The sequence below is a fragment of the Oratosquilla oratoria genome, chromosome 7, assembly GCF_046742065.1.
Source record: "Oratosquilla oratoria isolate Oo_2021 chromosome 7, ASM4674206v1, whole genome shotgun sequence".
Taxonomy (NCBI): Eukaryota; Metazoa; Arthropoda; class Malacostraca; order Stomatopoda; family Squillidae; genus Oratosquilla; species Oratosquilla oratoria.
The window spans coordinates 54,280,857-54,296,919 of record NC_134783.1 but is presented as its reverse complement, the minus strand read 5'-3'; positions in this window follow the sequence as shown (position 1 = coordinate 54,296,919).

The window sequence follows — 16,063 nt, the reverse complement described above, 5'->3', positions numbered from 1 at the left end:
GATTAAAATCAATTGACGGCAGCCAGAACACAAGGCGACGTACATCGAAACATATATATTGTTGATTTAATATATATTTTTTTGCACAAAAAGTTTATTTACTTTTCTAAACATTAACTTTATTGCGGTTCTCAACTTTAATTTCAAATACTTTGCACGAAAAAAAATATATATATATAATTTTTTTTTAGAATGTTTTTGCAATAAATTTTCTATCATATTTTCTCTTCTATAGGTTTACTATCTCGCTATATTTGCTGACTAAATTAAAATTAGAATATACGCATTCAGATATACTCTTTAGTATGTTGTAGCGTATATAATTTAATTCTTATTTTCTTTTGCATTTTTCCCAGTACATTAGGATCAATGACAAATAGCTGCTAATAGTGGTCTTGTAAGATGGACGTCATATAGAATCATCTCCCAGTTACCCATAATAAACCCCGTCATCTAGATCTGGAGTGGAACCCTGAGGGGTTGATACTCAGTCCCCGGGCTGTATTTCATCCACTTGTTTACAAAGAGTGAAAACCGGCGACTGATCGCATAATCACGCAACCCAGGCAACAGTCCAAAGTGTCTTCCGGGGACCGTTGCCAGTCATTGGGGTTGCGGGTTTTTCATCAGTGAATAATGTTATTATTCCTTGATACATTCACTTCAGTTATCTTTGATCATGTTTACTCATTTATATATTCATTTACTTGTCCTTTTTATTAATTTTCATTTACTCATATATTCATTTATATGTTTGTCTATTTATTCATTTATATATATATAAACATATATATATACACATATATGCATGCATATATATATATATATATATGTATATAAGATTGAAGGTGAAAGAAGTTGATGAGGAGATATGGGAGAATTTACGCCTTAACGTTTCGACCCGCAGGGTCTTGATCACAAAGCTTTGTGATCAAGACCCTGCGGGTCGAAACGTTAAGGCGTAAATTCTCCCATATCTCCTCATCAACTTCTTTCACCTTCAATCTTATTTGTCATAATATAGTCAATATATGTATATATATATATATTTACTATCTACTTATCTGTTCATTTACTTATTTATCTATCATCATCTATTTATGTATCTATTTATCTAATTATTATTATTATTATATATATTTATCTATTTATTCATTATTAGTATGCTTTGTTTACATTTGGAGCTCCACCAATCACGTTGCAATAATTGGTGCTGTGTCTCGTTGCACTGCTCCTGACCCAGGGCAGTGGGTGAGATGCAAGGATGACCCGTCATCCAGGAGGAGCGAAGATGAGAGGGAGGGAGGGGGTGGATGGGAGTGGAGTATGTGGGGGATGGAATGGGTGGGTGTGGATTTTATGCATTTGTTTTTGGCTACCTCTCTTGTATGGGGGAAAAGCCTTTGGCATATGTATGTATGTATGTAAGTATGTATGTATGTATGTTGTATGTATGTATGTATGTATGTATGTATGTATGTATGTATGTATGTATGTATGTATGTATGTATGTATGTATGTATGTATGTATGTATGTATGTATGTATGTATGTATGTATGTATGTATGTATGTATGTATGTATGTATGTATGTATTTTGTTCAAGGTTGAACAAATGTACTCACCGGAGGGAATACTATTGAAGGGAGGGAGGAGGGTTAGGGGGAGGGAGGAGGAAAAGGAGGAGGTGGAGGAGGGGGAGGGTAGGAGGAGAGGAGGAGGAGGGGGAGGGGTTATCTCTTCTAAGGGGTAGGTGGAGGAGGAGGAAGAGACTTTGGAGGAGGACTAATAGGAGGAGGAAGAGGAGGTGGAGGAAGAGATGAAGGAAGAAGGTAGGAAGTTATATCTCCTAATGTATGGAGGAGTAGGAGGAGGAGGAGTACGATGAGGAGGAGTAGGAGGAGTAGAGGGAAGAAGAGGAGTAGGAGTAGGAAGAGGAAGAGTAGGAATGGGAGAAGTAGGAGGAGGAAGAGAAAGAGGAGGAGTAGGAGGAGGAGGATAAGTAGGAGGATGGGTAGGAATAGGAGGAGGGGGAGGAGGAGGCGTAGGAGGAGGAGGAGGAGGAGGAGGAGGAGGAGGAGTAGGAGTAGGAGAGGGAGTAGTAGTAATAGGAGGAGTAGGAGTGGGAGAAGTAGGAGGAGGAGGAGGAGTAGGAAAAGGAGGAGGAGGCAGTATATTATTTCTCCTAATGCGAAAAAAAGTGGGTTGTGGGGTTGGGGAGAAATGTAAAATGATAGATAGAAGAACATGAAAAAACACACAAATATATGTCAAAATAAACAATATATTATTAAAAACAAACAAACAAAAAAACATAAAACAAAAAAGATCGATACACCTATGACCCTTGAAGAGCCCCCTACACCTACCCCTTTCCCCCTTCCCCTCCCCCGCCCCTTCACCCCTTCCCTTTCCCCCTCCCCTTCCCCCTCCCCTTCCCCCCCTCCCCCCCAAAAAAAAAATGCAAATTCTATGGATCAGGTGTAGAATGTGACCAATTCATTCATGTCACAGATCAATAGAAATCCCCCATGATATGGGATTTTTATAGAATCAACAGACCCGCCCAATAATTCTAAATGAAAATCCGCCGCGGGACGGGGAGGCTTTGTGTCCTCAATATGGGGGAGATAAAAGAATGAATTGGATCATACTTAAAACACGTAAAAAACGGGCAATAACCACCCTTTATTGCAGGGCGGAAATGAAATGAAATATGGACTCAGGCTATGAAGCGGATGTAGGGCACAATGAATAGGTTTATACGCCAAAATCTGCCATCTAGGCTAAAAAAAAAAAAAAAAAAAAATATATACGTCTTTGTTGCATCACTAAGTTCCATCTTTCCCAATACATTTTCATATTTTCATTTTTATTTATTTTTTTTTTTCGTTTCCTGTTGTAATATTTCATGAGGTTCCCGTTTTTTTTTAATAGACAAATTATCACCACCAATCAGAGAGCAGGATTGTGAAAAAGGGGGCGTGGCATCAAAGAACTAAAACGCAATAAACATTCATTGGCAACTCGGTAGTAATATCATCAATACTAATCGTGTCACCTTAATACCTAGAAAGACAAATAAAGATTTCATTTTGTTTAATCGATATTGAACGCACGGAAACATTTATCAACAAATGAAATATCAACGAAACCATTATTATTAATTAGTACAACGCTGGAACTCTAATTTACAACAAAATTAACAAAATGTGGCCGAAGCAATGGGTTCGATCCCGCATGCGACTGCCATAAAAATGATCAGATTAATGTCACTGTCAGTAGCGAATTTCTCTTATATATATATATATATATATATATATATATAATATATATATATATATATATATATATATCTATAGTTATATTCATTGTATATATGGGCAGGAGATTTTCTCTCAAGCATGTATGGTTAAACTTAATGGCAAGATTATTATTGCAGAGTTTTTTATCTGCCTTTTCTCTTTCTCTGAGAATCTTTTTCCCTTCCACGGGAAGTTGTCTTATAATGTCACCATATGACATTGTTTTGTCAGTTACTTTGGGCATGGCTTTACCAAAGTGAAAAACTGGCCAGTGCTTCATCAGTGGCTAGACTGTGAATATCTGATTGAATTATTGTGTTTATATATTGTTGGTGGTGGTCTGATATTACATTTTGGGGCTTCTGATTGGCTAGTGGGCTGGACTGGGACTCCCAAACCATTCTACTTCCTCATTGGTCGGCTGTTGTGTGACGTCATCAGTATTGTGCCTTCTTTCAGGGGGCTTAGATCTCCTTACGCTAGGGAGGGCTTCTAAATCCCTAGTTTGTATATTAAGATTGGGAGATGTTTCTTTAATAAAGAGAGCCTCGAGGATAGGTAGCCTTCTATGGTCTTGATTTGTTGCCAGCACTTCTGTGTTTTCTATTAGAGTTTCTTTATTTAAATTTCTTTTGTGAGCAGAGTGATGGTGGTTTCTGGGAGCTCCTGAAGAGAGGTGGTATGATAACCGGCGTGAGAGCTTCATTGTTGTCATGCCAATATAGTTTGAAGGTTGGGATGCACAGTTCCCAAGTTTACATGTGTACCTATATATGACGTGAGTTCTCTGAAGGTCACTTTTACTTTCTCTTATATTATTCTTTAGTAGCAGTTGAGATGTCTTTTTATTTTGATAATATATAATCAGTTGTACTTTAGAGTTTTCTTCTTTAGGTTTAATATTTATTTTAATAATTTGTTGCATAACCCTTTCATCTTCTTTGTAGGCTGTGGAGAAGAAGGACTTATAGTAAATTTTAATCAGGTTTTTGGCGTTAATGTCCTGTGGGATTTTGTTTGGGTGGCTTTTGTCCTGGTACCATTTGTCTAAAGTTCTTTTTGTGATTCGCTCTATATCCTTATTGGCGAATCCATTATTTATAAGGGTCTGAGAAGCTCTTTCTAACTCATTATGTACTGTTTCCCAATTATTACAGTGACTAAGAGATCTTCTAATATAGGCGCTGATGGTAGAATCTTTGTATCTTTGGGGACATTCGCTAGTCCCATTTAGGCAATGTCCTGAATTAGATGCTTTTATGTATACAGATGTGTCATAAGTGCCTTCATCTCTCTGTTTTACTAATGTGTCTAAAAAGGGAAGGGACCCATTTATGCTGTGCTCAATTGTAAAATTGATACCAGATGTCTCTATTAATCGTTCTTTTAGATCGTCTATTTGTTGGCAATTTTCAGCTTTGACGAAAATATCGTCTATATATCTGCAGTAAATGTAAGGTTTTTGCAGATTTGCGAAAATTTCATTTTCGATGCTACCCATAAAAAAGTTAGCAAAAAGTACTCCAAGTGGTGATCCCATTGCAACACCATCGGTTTGGCAATATTTATTTCCTCTAGGGCACATAAAGGGGGCTTCTTTGGTGCAACATTCCAAAAGGTCTTTCATTACTTTCTCTGGGATATCACAGTTAGGAGTGGTATCATTGTGATAAACTCTGTCTATTATATATTGAATAGTGCGGTCAACTTGGATGTTAGTATAGAGGGACTCCGCATCTAACGAAGCGATAATGCCTTTTGAGTTATTGTTTGCTAAAAGATCTAGAAAATCAGTGGCGGATTTGACATTGTAGTCAGCGGGAGTGTAAGATGTGAGGATTTCAGCCAGGTTTTTTTGGCAATTTTGTAAGTTGGTAATGGTATCTGTGAGATAATTGGACGTAGCTTGTTGCCGGGTTTATGGGTTTTAACATTGCCATAGCAGTAACCTAGTTCGTAATCGCCTGTAGGTTTAGGAAGCTTTATGCCTCCTTTAACTGCGTTTGCACAATCTACTAGTTTATTAATTTTCTTTTTGAGGGAGTCTGTGGGGTCTCTTGAGATCTTCTTAAATTTTGTCTCATCGTTTAGGATTTCATCCATTTTTTGTAAGTATTCTTCTGTGTTTATTAAGACGAAAGTAGCAGCTTTGTCTGCTTTTCTGATTGTGATGTCTGGGTCTGTTTTCAGTTGTTTGGCTGCTTCTATATGTTTCTTTTTTAAAATCTGGCTTTTAAAGTTACCTCTCTGTTTGGAAGACTCGCTAATAATTTCAGTTTTGAAAGCGGGCTCAACTGTTATTTTTTATTTGTTTAGCTAGTTGTTCAACGTTATCTATTAAGATTTCACTTTGGTAAAGCCATGCCCAAAGTAACTGACAAAACAATGTCATATGGTGACATTATAAGACAACTTCCCGTGGAAGGGAAAAAGATTCTCAGAGAAAGAGAAAAGGCAGATAAAAAACTCTGCAATAATAATCTTGCTATTAAGTTTAACCATACATGCTTGAGAGAAAATAACAGTTGAGCCCGCTTTCAAAACTGAAATTATTAGCGAGTCTTCCAAACAGAGAGGTAACTTTAAAAGCCAGATTATAAAAAAGAAACATATAGAAGCAGCCAAACAACTGAAAACAGACCCAGACATCACAATCAGAAAAGCAGACAAAGCTGCTACTTTCGTCTTAATAAACACAGAAGAATACTTACAAAAAATGAATGAAATCCTAAACAATGAGACAAAATTTAAGAAGATCTCAAGAGACCCCACAGACTCCCTCAAAAAGAAAATTAATAAACTAGTAGATTGTGCAAACGCAGTTAAAGGAGGCATAAAGCTTCCTAAACCTACAGGCGATTACGAACTAGGTTACTGCTATGGCAATGTTAAAACCCATAAACCCGGCAACAAACTACGTCCAATTATCTCACGCCGGTTATCATACCACCTCTCTTCAGGAGCTCCCAGAAACCACCATCACTCTGCTCACAAAAGAAATTTAAATAAAGAAACTCTAATAGAAAACACAGAAGTGCTGGCAACAAATCAAGACCATAGAAGGCTACCTATCCTCGAGGCTCTCTTTATTAAAGAAACATCTCCCAATCCTAATATACAAACTAGGGATTTAGAAGCCCTCCCTAGCGTAAGGAGATCTAAGCCCCCTGAAAGAAGGCACAATACTGATGACGTCACACAACAGCCGACCAATGAGGAAGTAGAATGGTTTGGGAGTCCCAGTCCAGCCCACTAGCCAATCAGAAGCCCCAAAATGTAATATCAGACCACCACCAACAATATATAAACACAATAATTCAATCAGATATTCACAGTCTAGCCACTGATGAAGCACTGGCCAGTTTTTCACTTTGGTAAAGCCATGCCCAAAGTAACTGACAAAACAATGTCATATGGTGACATTATAAGACAACTTCCTGGAAAAAGGCAGATAAAAAACTCTGCAATAATAATCTTGCCATTAAGTTTAACCATATATATATATATATATATATATATATATATATATATATATAATATATATATATATATATATGCACACACACACACACACACACACACACACCACACACACACACACGCATATATATATAGTGTATATGTATGTATACACACACACACACACACACACATATATATATGTATATATATAATACATTATATATATATACAAATATATATATATGTATATATATACATATATATATACTGTATGTATACATATGTATATATATGTATATATATGTATATATATATATATATGTATATATATATACATAGATATATATATGTATATATATGTATACATATATTCTCTTGTAGGCAAACGAGGTTGAAGGGAATTGAGGACTCATTTCTGATCATTTACGTACGCATATTTCCTATACGACCTATATTCAATTTATCTTGTCCTGTAAGTTCCCACAAATCTATTATTGTGGCCAACTTTTCGGAACTGTTTTGTTTCATCTCGAAGGACGAAGTGCTGTATGGGTATTAGCGATTGCAGGGTAGATGAGGTCATCGCTGATTGGCTAATGCCGGCCAATGAACGCACGTAATGTTCTCATCCTCAGGGGTCTCACCTAGTGTACGAAGCGATGTCTTTCACTAGTCATCTCGCTCCTTTCATGATGGCAAAGTTTGAAGCTCCTCTGCTTGAATGTTAATGGTTGGTTGCTTGGGCTGAATGCGAGGGGCTTCTAGGTATAGCAAACTTCGGGGATCTTGTTCTCAGTCTATTATGGTGCTCTTGTAACGGGATCGTTACATGGTCTCCAGGAAGGGTTACTTGCACCAAATTATGTAACGGATGGTTACATCATTCCCAGGAAGGGTTACTTGCCACACACCTTTGAGTTTTTCTGGTTTATTCTTAACAATGTCTAAGACTTAAAATTTACACTTATACACAATTTAACTCTAGGGCACGTCACAAGAACCGACCGCTCCTCGGCTCCTGCGGTGGAGTTTTGATCTCCGGAAGTGTGAAGGTCAGCACTTCTCGAGTTGCCTTCCATCGTGGTGTTTACAATAATGTCTTGTTAGTCCGTTGTCCCACATGGGTGGGGCAACTGCACTAATTACCTATTGGTCTCTTGGTTATAAATACTAATTATATATCCAGAGGGGTGGCTTGTTTATATGTAATGTTTCCGTGTGTTATGTCTGATGGCATCCACTATGTGTGTGTGTTCGTGAGTTCGTGTGCGTCTGGTGTGTGTGTGCTCGGGGTGGTATGCTAGGCTGTTAAGATGTCCACTCAGCAATTCGAACGGACGTGGTCTGGCGCCAAGGAGTCCGGTGAGTGAGTGTGATATTGTTCACCATGCATATGGTGACGTATACACTCTTTCGATCTGTGTCTCTTCTTGTTCATGATCTCTTGTGTTGTGTTGTAGTGGGATTTAAAGGATCTATTGCTTAAGTGGCATATCACACGTCGTGTTAATTTTGTGGTTGTCATACCAATACATAATTGGGGCCCATATTATTCACTATATTACACATAAAAACATACAAACATACACACACAGTTACGTACACGAACACACATATAAACACACATACACACACGCACACACACACACACACACACACACACACACACACACACACACACACACACACACACACACACACACACACACACACACACACACACACACACACACACACACACACACACACACACACACACACACACACACACACACACACACACACACACACACACACACACACACACACACACACACACACACACACACACCATTTCTTCGAATTCTTATCATGCACCTATCACTACCTCTTCTCAGTAGAATTGAATTTTCGTCCAAGACATTTCTGAGCATTTTCCAACACCTCGTCTGACAACATAATGGACACCCCCCTCCACCCGAACCCCCTTTACTCTGGAACATAATGTGATTATAGAGCAATATTTTCCTTTTATCCTTGCATCTCTCTTAATCAGTAAGAATACACATACGTCTTTTTCCTTTCACTACTGTGATACGCACATGATTACATGCATATATACCTACATATACTGTATATATATAGGTATATATACGTACATACCTGCATACACGCATGCATACGTGCATATATATATATATATATATATATATATATATATATATATATATATATATATATATAAATATGAATGGTAAGAATGGAAAGACACGATTGGGAACAAAAGACTTTATTCCTGACCGGTTTCGCCTTTGAGGTTTCTTTAGAGGTTCCCAGTCGTGTCTTTCAATTCTTACCATTCATGCACCTGTTATGATTTCACTATACATACATATATATATATATATATATATATATATATATATATATGTATATATATATATATATATATATGTATATATATATATATATATATGCTAATAAGAACACGGGTACGTGTGTTCACTTATGCAAAGTACACCACTTTGAAAAAGAAACTAAGGAAGCACAGCGCTTTCGTATATTACATCTTCAGTGCAAAAAGTACTTTTTGCACTGAAGATGTAATACACGAAAGCGCTCTGTTTCGTTAGTTTCTTTTTCCAAATGGTCTACTTTGCGTATATATATACATACATACATATATATATATATATATATATATATATATATATATATATATATATATATATATATATATATATACAGGTTGAAACCCAGCGTACGTGACCATGGCAGCCCTCATGGTGCATTTCAATGACCAATACCACCCGACGGAAATTTTTGTTATTGATTTCCGTTACCTACGTGTTGATAGTGTCCCGTTCTCTCCCCGGAGGCTTGGTAGCCTCCCCCCTCTCCCTTTCTCCCCCCCCCGTCTCACGCATTCGGCGTGAGAGCCGCTTACTCTCACTCTCTCACCACATCCGTCTTGCCTTCGCCCCTTATTCTCGTCTTACTCTTCAAATCCGTCTTTTGAGATTTTTTTTATCGATTTTTATGTTTTGTTCTCTTGTGTTTCTTCTCTGCATCTCTGTCTCTTCCTCTCTCTCTCTCTCTCTCTCTCTCTCTGTCTCTCTCTCTCTCTTTCTCTCTTTCTCTCTCTCTCTCTCTCTTTCTCTCTCTCTCTCTTTCTCTCTCTATATATATATATATATATATATATATGTATATATATATATATATATATATATATCTCTCTCTCTCTCTCTCTCTCTCTCTCTCTCTCTCACGCGCTCTCTCTCTCTCTCTCTCTCTCTCTCTCTCTCTCTCTCTCTCTCTCTCTCTCTCTCTCTCTCTCTCTCTCTGTCTCTCTCTCTCTCTTTCTCTCTTTCTCTCTCTCTCTCTCTCTTTCTCTCTCTCTCTCTTTCTCTCTCTCTTCACTCACCTCTTCACCGATTCGCTAATTCCAGTCTTTGCTCTAACTCTTCCAGACTTCCCCCTCTTCTTGCTCCTTCTCTTCTTCCTGTTCCTCCTCCTCCTCCTCCTCCTCCTCCTTCTCCTTCTACTCCTTCTCTTACTATTCTTCCTCATTCTTTTCCCCTTCTTCCTCTCCTTCCTGCTCCTCCTCCTCCTCCTCCTCCTCTTACTATTCTTATTCATTCTTTTCCCCCTCTTCCTCTTCTTCCTGCTGCTCCTCCTCCTCCTCTTACTATTCTTCCTCATTCTTCCCCATCTCCCTCTTCTTCCTCCTCCTCCTCCTCCTCCTCTTACTGTTCTTCCTCATTCTTTTCCCCCTCTTCCTCTTCTTCCTCCTCCTCCTCCTCCTCTTACTATTCTTCCTCATTCTTTTCCCCTTCTTCCTCTTCTTCCTGCTCCTCCTCCTCCTCTTACTATTCATCCTCATTCTTCCCCCTCTTCCTCTTCTGTCTCGTCCTCCTTATCCTATCTCTTTGCCTCTCTTTTCTTATTATTTCTTCACCTCTTTCCTCCTCCTCCTCTTTCTCCTCCTTCCTTTCTTCCTTTACTCTCTGTGTCTCTCTGACGTCATCTTCCTTCTCATCCTCTTCCTCTTCATACTGGCTGGCTCGACGTTAAAAGTGGCGTACCGCAAGGATCAGTTTTGGGACCCGTCTTGTTCTTAATATATATAAATGATCTAGATGACGGCCTCCTCTGCAAAGTATCAAAATTTGCTGATGACACAAAAATTGCCGGTAAAGTAATAACCACCAAAGAGAAAGAAACTCTACAATCCGATCTAGATAAATTATCAAGTTGGGCTAGCAAGTGGCAAATGAAATTTAACGTTAACAAATGTAAAGTTATGCACATTGGAGGTAACAATGATCACATCCAATACCAAATGAATGGCGAAATACTGGATTCAGTAACTAAAGAAAAAGATCTAGGAGTTTTAATATCAAATGATTTGAAGCCAAGTCAACATTGCTCAGAAGTTGTTAAAACAGCAAACAAATTAGTTGGCTTCATCGGAAGAATCTTCGAAAATAAATCAGAAAAAATATTGCTAAACCTCTATAACTCCTTGGTTCGTCCCCATCTAGAATACTGTGTACAATTTTGGTCCCCATACTACCAGAAAGATATCAACAAACTAGAAAGAGTACAACGGAGAGTGACCAAAATGATACCAAGGCTGAGAAATCTGCCGTATGAAGAAAGACTAAAAAATCTAAACTTGTTCTCCCTCTCAAAAAGAAGAATGCGAGGAGATTTGATTGAGGTTTTTAAAATGTTCAAAGGCTTTGACAACATTAATGTCAAAGATTACTTCTTATTAGACCAATCAAATACAAGAAGACGCCACGATTTCAAAGTAATTGGCAAAAGATTCTCTACGAACGAAAGTAAGCACTTCTTCTTTAACCGGGTTGTTAACGTGTGGAATTCGTTACCTCCCACTGTCGTCGAAAGTAACACGATAACAACATTTAAAAATCGCTTAGACAAATACTTGGAATCTAATCCGCAGATAAAATATTATCCTTTGCAATAAAAGATATGACAATCAGACATTTAATCATAATTGGATTAATCGGATAGGATAGTGATAGCAGTAGTGTTAGTTCGAAAGTAACACGATAACAACATTTAAAAATCGCTTAGACAAATACTTGGAATCTAATCCGCAGATAAAATATCATCCTTTGCAATAAAAGATATGACAACCAGACATTTAATCATAATTGGATTAATCGGATAGGATAGTGATAGCAGTAGTATTAGTTCATCTTCTATCGCCTAGTTGCCCTGTTTCCTTAACTGTAGTGTAGTTTAGTTAACACAAACAGCCTCGTTAGGGCCAGTAGGCCTGCTATTGTTTGTTCTTCCTTTGTGTTCCTTTGTGTTCCTTTGTGTTCGTTCTCCTCCTCCTCCTCCTCCTCCTCCTCTCCTCCTCCTCCTCCTCCTCCTCCTCCACCTCCTTTTCTCTTCCTACTCTCCGCTCATGTCCTTCTCATCTTACTTTTCCTCCATCTTCATCTTCCTCCTCCTCCTCCTCCCCCTTTCCTTCTTCCATCTCCTTCTCTTCCTCCTCCTTTCTCTTCCTCCTCCTACCACTCCTCATTCTTGTCTTTGTCATTTTATCCTTCCACGTTTTCCTCCCTCTTCCTCCCTCTTTTCCCACCTCCTCCTCCCATCCCCTCCTCCTCCTCCTCCTCCTCCTTCTCCCCTCCCCCCTCCCTCTCCCTCCTCCTGTCGTCATCTCCCCCATTTACCCCGCCCCTATTCCACTCTATTTCCACATCCTCCTTCTATCCCCTCCTCCTCCTCCTCCCCTCCCCTCCCCCTCCCCTCCCTCTCCCTCCTCCTGTCATCATCTCCCCCATTTACCCCGCCCCTATCACGCCCCCAGCCCCGCCCCTATATCGCCCATTGCCCTTTGCCACGTCACTCCCCCCCACGCCCACCCGCCCACCCACTCACAGTCACTCTCCGTCACCCACCCTTTGTTAAGGTCGACAATTCTTTATCCATTTCCATCTTGCTCACGCTCTCTCACGCTCTCTTCCCTCCTCTCTCTCTCTCTCTCTCTCTCTCTCTCTCTCTCTCTCTCTCTCTCTCTCTCTCTCTCTCTCTCTCTCTCTCTCTCTCTCTCTATCTATCTATCTATCTATCTATATATCTATCTATCTCTCTCCCTCTCTCGTGCTCTTTCTCCTACGCTCTCTCTCTCTCTCTCTCTCTCTCTCTCTCTCTCTCTCTCTCTCTCTCTCTCTCTCTCTCTCTCTCTCTCTCTCTCTCTCTCTCTCCCTCCCTCTCTCTCTCTCTCTCTTCCTCTCTCCTTCTCTTTTTCGGTCTCTCTGATTCACTTGCTCTCTTTTTTATTCACTCTCTATCTAGATATTTTTCTCTCACTCTTTAACTCTCTTTTATTATCATTCTCTTGCTTGATCTCTTTCTCAATTTCCCTTTTCCTCTTCTTCCGCTTCTTTATCTCACTTTCTCTCTTTCTCTTTGACCTGCCTGATCTCCTTTTATACCTTCTCTATCATACTCTTTTTCTTCCTTACTCTCTTTCGCTCTCATTCTCTTATCTGATCCCTTTCTCACCTTCTCACGCTCTTTCCTCTTCTTCCGCCTTCTTCTCTTCCTCTCTCTCATCTCTTCCTCTCGTCTTTTATTTCTTCCCTCTCTCAACGTTTCTTCCTCTTCTCCTCTTTCTCTCAGCTTCTTCGTGTTTGGTCCATTCGTTATTTCCTCCTCCTCCTCCTCCTCCTCCTCCTCCTCCTCCTCCTCCTCCTCCTCCTCCTCCTCCTCCTATGGCTTTGCCCTTTGCCTCTCTGTCTTCCTCTTCCTCCGTTTGATCCGCGTCTTCTTCTCTCTGCAATTTATGTGCTTTATTCTGGTCCCCACCAGGTGAGTTTATTCATAGGAGAGCTGCCAAAGCCTTGGATTTGGTTCTATACTTATTTTTCGTTCTTTCTTTCTTTCTTTCTTTTTTATTTATCTATTTATTTATTTATTTATTTATTTTTATTGTTTATTCATTTATTTATTTATTTATTTATTTATTTATTTATTTTTTTCTTATTTGTTTATTTGTTTATTTATTCATTTATTTATTTATTTATTTATTTATCTATTTATTTGTCTATTTATTTATTAATTAATTAATTAATTAATTAATACATTTATTTATTTACTTATTTATCTATTGATTGATTTGATTGGTTGATTGATTGATTGATTGATTGATTGATTGATTGATTGATTGATTGATTGAGGCAAGTGAAAATTCCTTAGGTACTGAAAGCTTCCAGATATTAATAGTGAATCTTCATTGGAGGAATTTATTCTGTTTGATAAGGTGGCACACGTTACATATTTTCTTCTGACTATCTTCAGTCGAATCTATTAAGCCACATTCTTCTTTCCATCCTCCTCTTTTTCCCATACTTTCTTCTTTCTCCATCTCCACCCCCTTTTCCTTTTTCTTCCTTTTCTCTTCCTCCGTTTCGTCTTAATCTTCTTTCTTCATTTTCCTCTCACTCGCTTCCTCCATCTCCTCTTTCGTCTTTATTCTCTTCCTCTTCCTTCTTCCAACTCTTCCTTTCTCTCCTCCTTCTTCTCCCTTTCCTCTTCCTCCTCCTCCCTTCTCCTCTTCCTCCTACTCCTCTTCCTCCTCTCTCTCCTCCTCCTCTTTCTCCTCCTCTTCCTCCTCCCTTCTCCTCTTCCTCCTACTCCTCTTCCTTTCATTCACCTTCCCCTTCTCTTCCTCTACACTTCCTCTTCTTCTACTTATCCCCCTTCCTCCCTCTCCCCCTCTTCCTCCTCCCCCTCCTCTTCCTCCTACTCCTCCTCCTCCCTTCTCCTCTTCCTCGTACTCCTCCTCCTCCCCCTCCTCTTCCTCCTCCTCCTCCTCCTCCCTCCTCCTCCTCCTCCTACTCCTCCTCCTCCCTTCTCCTCTTCCTCGTACTCCTCCTCCTACTCCTCCTCCCTTCTCCTCTTCCTCCTCCTCCTCCTCCCTTCTCCTCTTCCTCTTACTCCTCCTCCTCCCCCTCCTCTTCCTCCTACTCCTCCTCCCCCTCCTCTTCCTCCTACTCCTCCTCCTTTCATTCATCTTCCCGTCTCTTCTCCTCCCATCCTCCCTCTTCCTTCTCCTACTTATCCCTCTCCTCCCCACGTCTCCTCTCCCCCAAGACCTCCAGAAGGAGGGAGTGAGTTAGGGGGGAGTAGTGGGGGGAGTGGGGGGAGGGGGAGTTGGGAGTGTTGGCTTTGGCCGCCTGGCTTACCAGTAAAAGCATTGGCTTCGCATTTCTAAAGCTGAAATCTTCACATCGGCTCCCTCTCTTATCCGAACCCTCCACTTCTATCCGTCTCTATCCGACTCGTTGTTATCCGTACTCCCTCTCCCGACTCCCACTCCCTCGTCCCTCACTCCCTCATTCCTACCTTCTTCTCCTCCCGTTTTTCCCATTTTTTCCTTTATCTTTTTACCCTCTGCTCTCTTTTCTTCTCTCTTCTTCCCTCCCGCTCTCTAATCATTCCTTCCTCTCCTTTACTATCCTCTTCTCCTTCCTCGTCTCTCCTTCCTTCCTCTCTCTGCTCCTTCCTCCTGCCCTCTTCCTCCTTCTCCTTCATTCCTCCTCCTCCTCCTCCTTCCTCCTTGTCTCTTCCTCCTCCTCTTCCTTTCTCCTCCTCTTCTTTTCTCTCTTCTCTCTTCCTCCTCCTCCTTCTCCTTCTTTCCTTATTTTTCTCCTTTTTCCTCCCATTTTCCTCATTTTCTCCTCCTCCTTTCTTCCTTCTTCTTACTCTTCCTACCACCTTTTTCCCTCCTGTTCCTCCTCTTCTTCCTCCCTCCTCTTTCTCCTCTTCTTCCTACCTCCTCTTCCTCCTCATCTTCCTGCCTCCTCTTCCTCCTCTTCTTCCTCTCTTCTCTTCCTCCTCTTCTTCCTCCCTCCTCTTCCTCCTCTTCTTTATCCCTCCTCTTCGTCCTCTTCTTCATCCCTCCTCTTCCTCCTCTTCTTCCTCCCTCCTCTTCCTCCCTCTTCTTCCTCCCTCCTCTTCCTCCCTCTTCTTCCTCCCTCCTCTTCCTCCCTCTTCTTCCTCCCTCCTCTTCCTCCCTCTTCTTCCTCCCTCCTCTTCCTCCCTCTTCTTCCTCCCTCCTCTTCCTCCCTCTTCTTCCTTCCTCCTCTTCCTCCCTCTTCTTCCTCCCTCCTCTTCCTCCCCTTCTTCCTCCCTCCTCTTCCTCCTCTTCTTCCTCCCTCCTCTTCCTCCTCTTCTTCCTCCCTCCTCTTCCTCCTCTTCTTCCTCCCTCCTCTTCCTCCTCCTCTTCCTCCCACATCTCCTTATCATTCTTCTTCTATTCTCTTT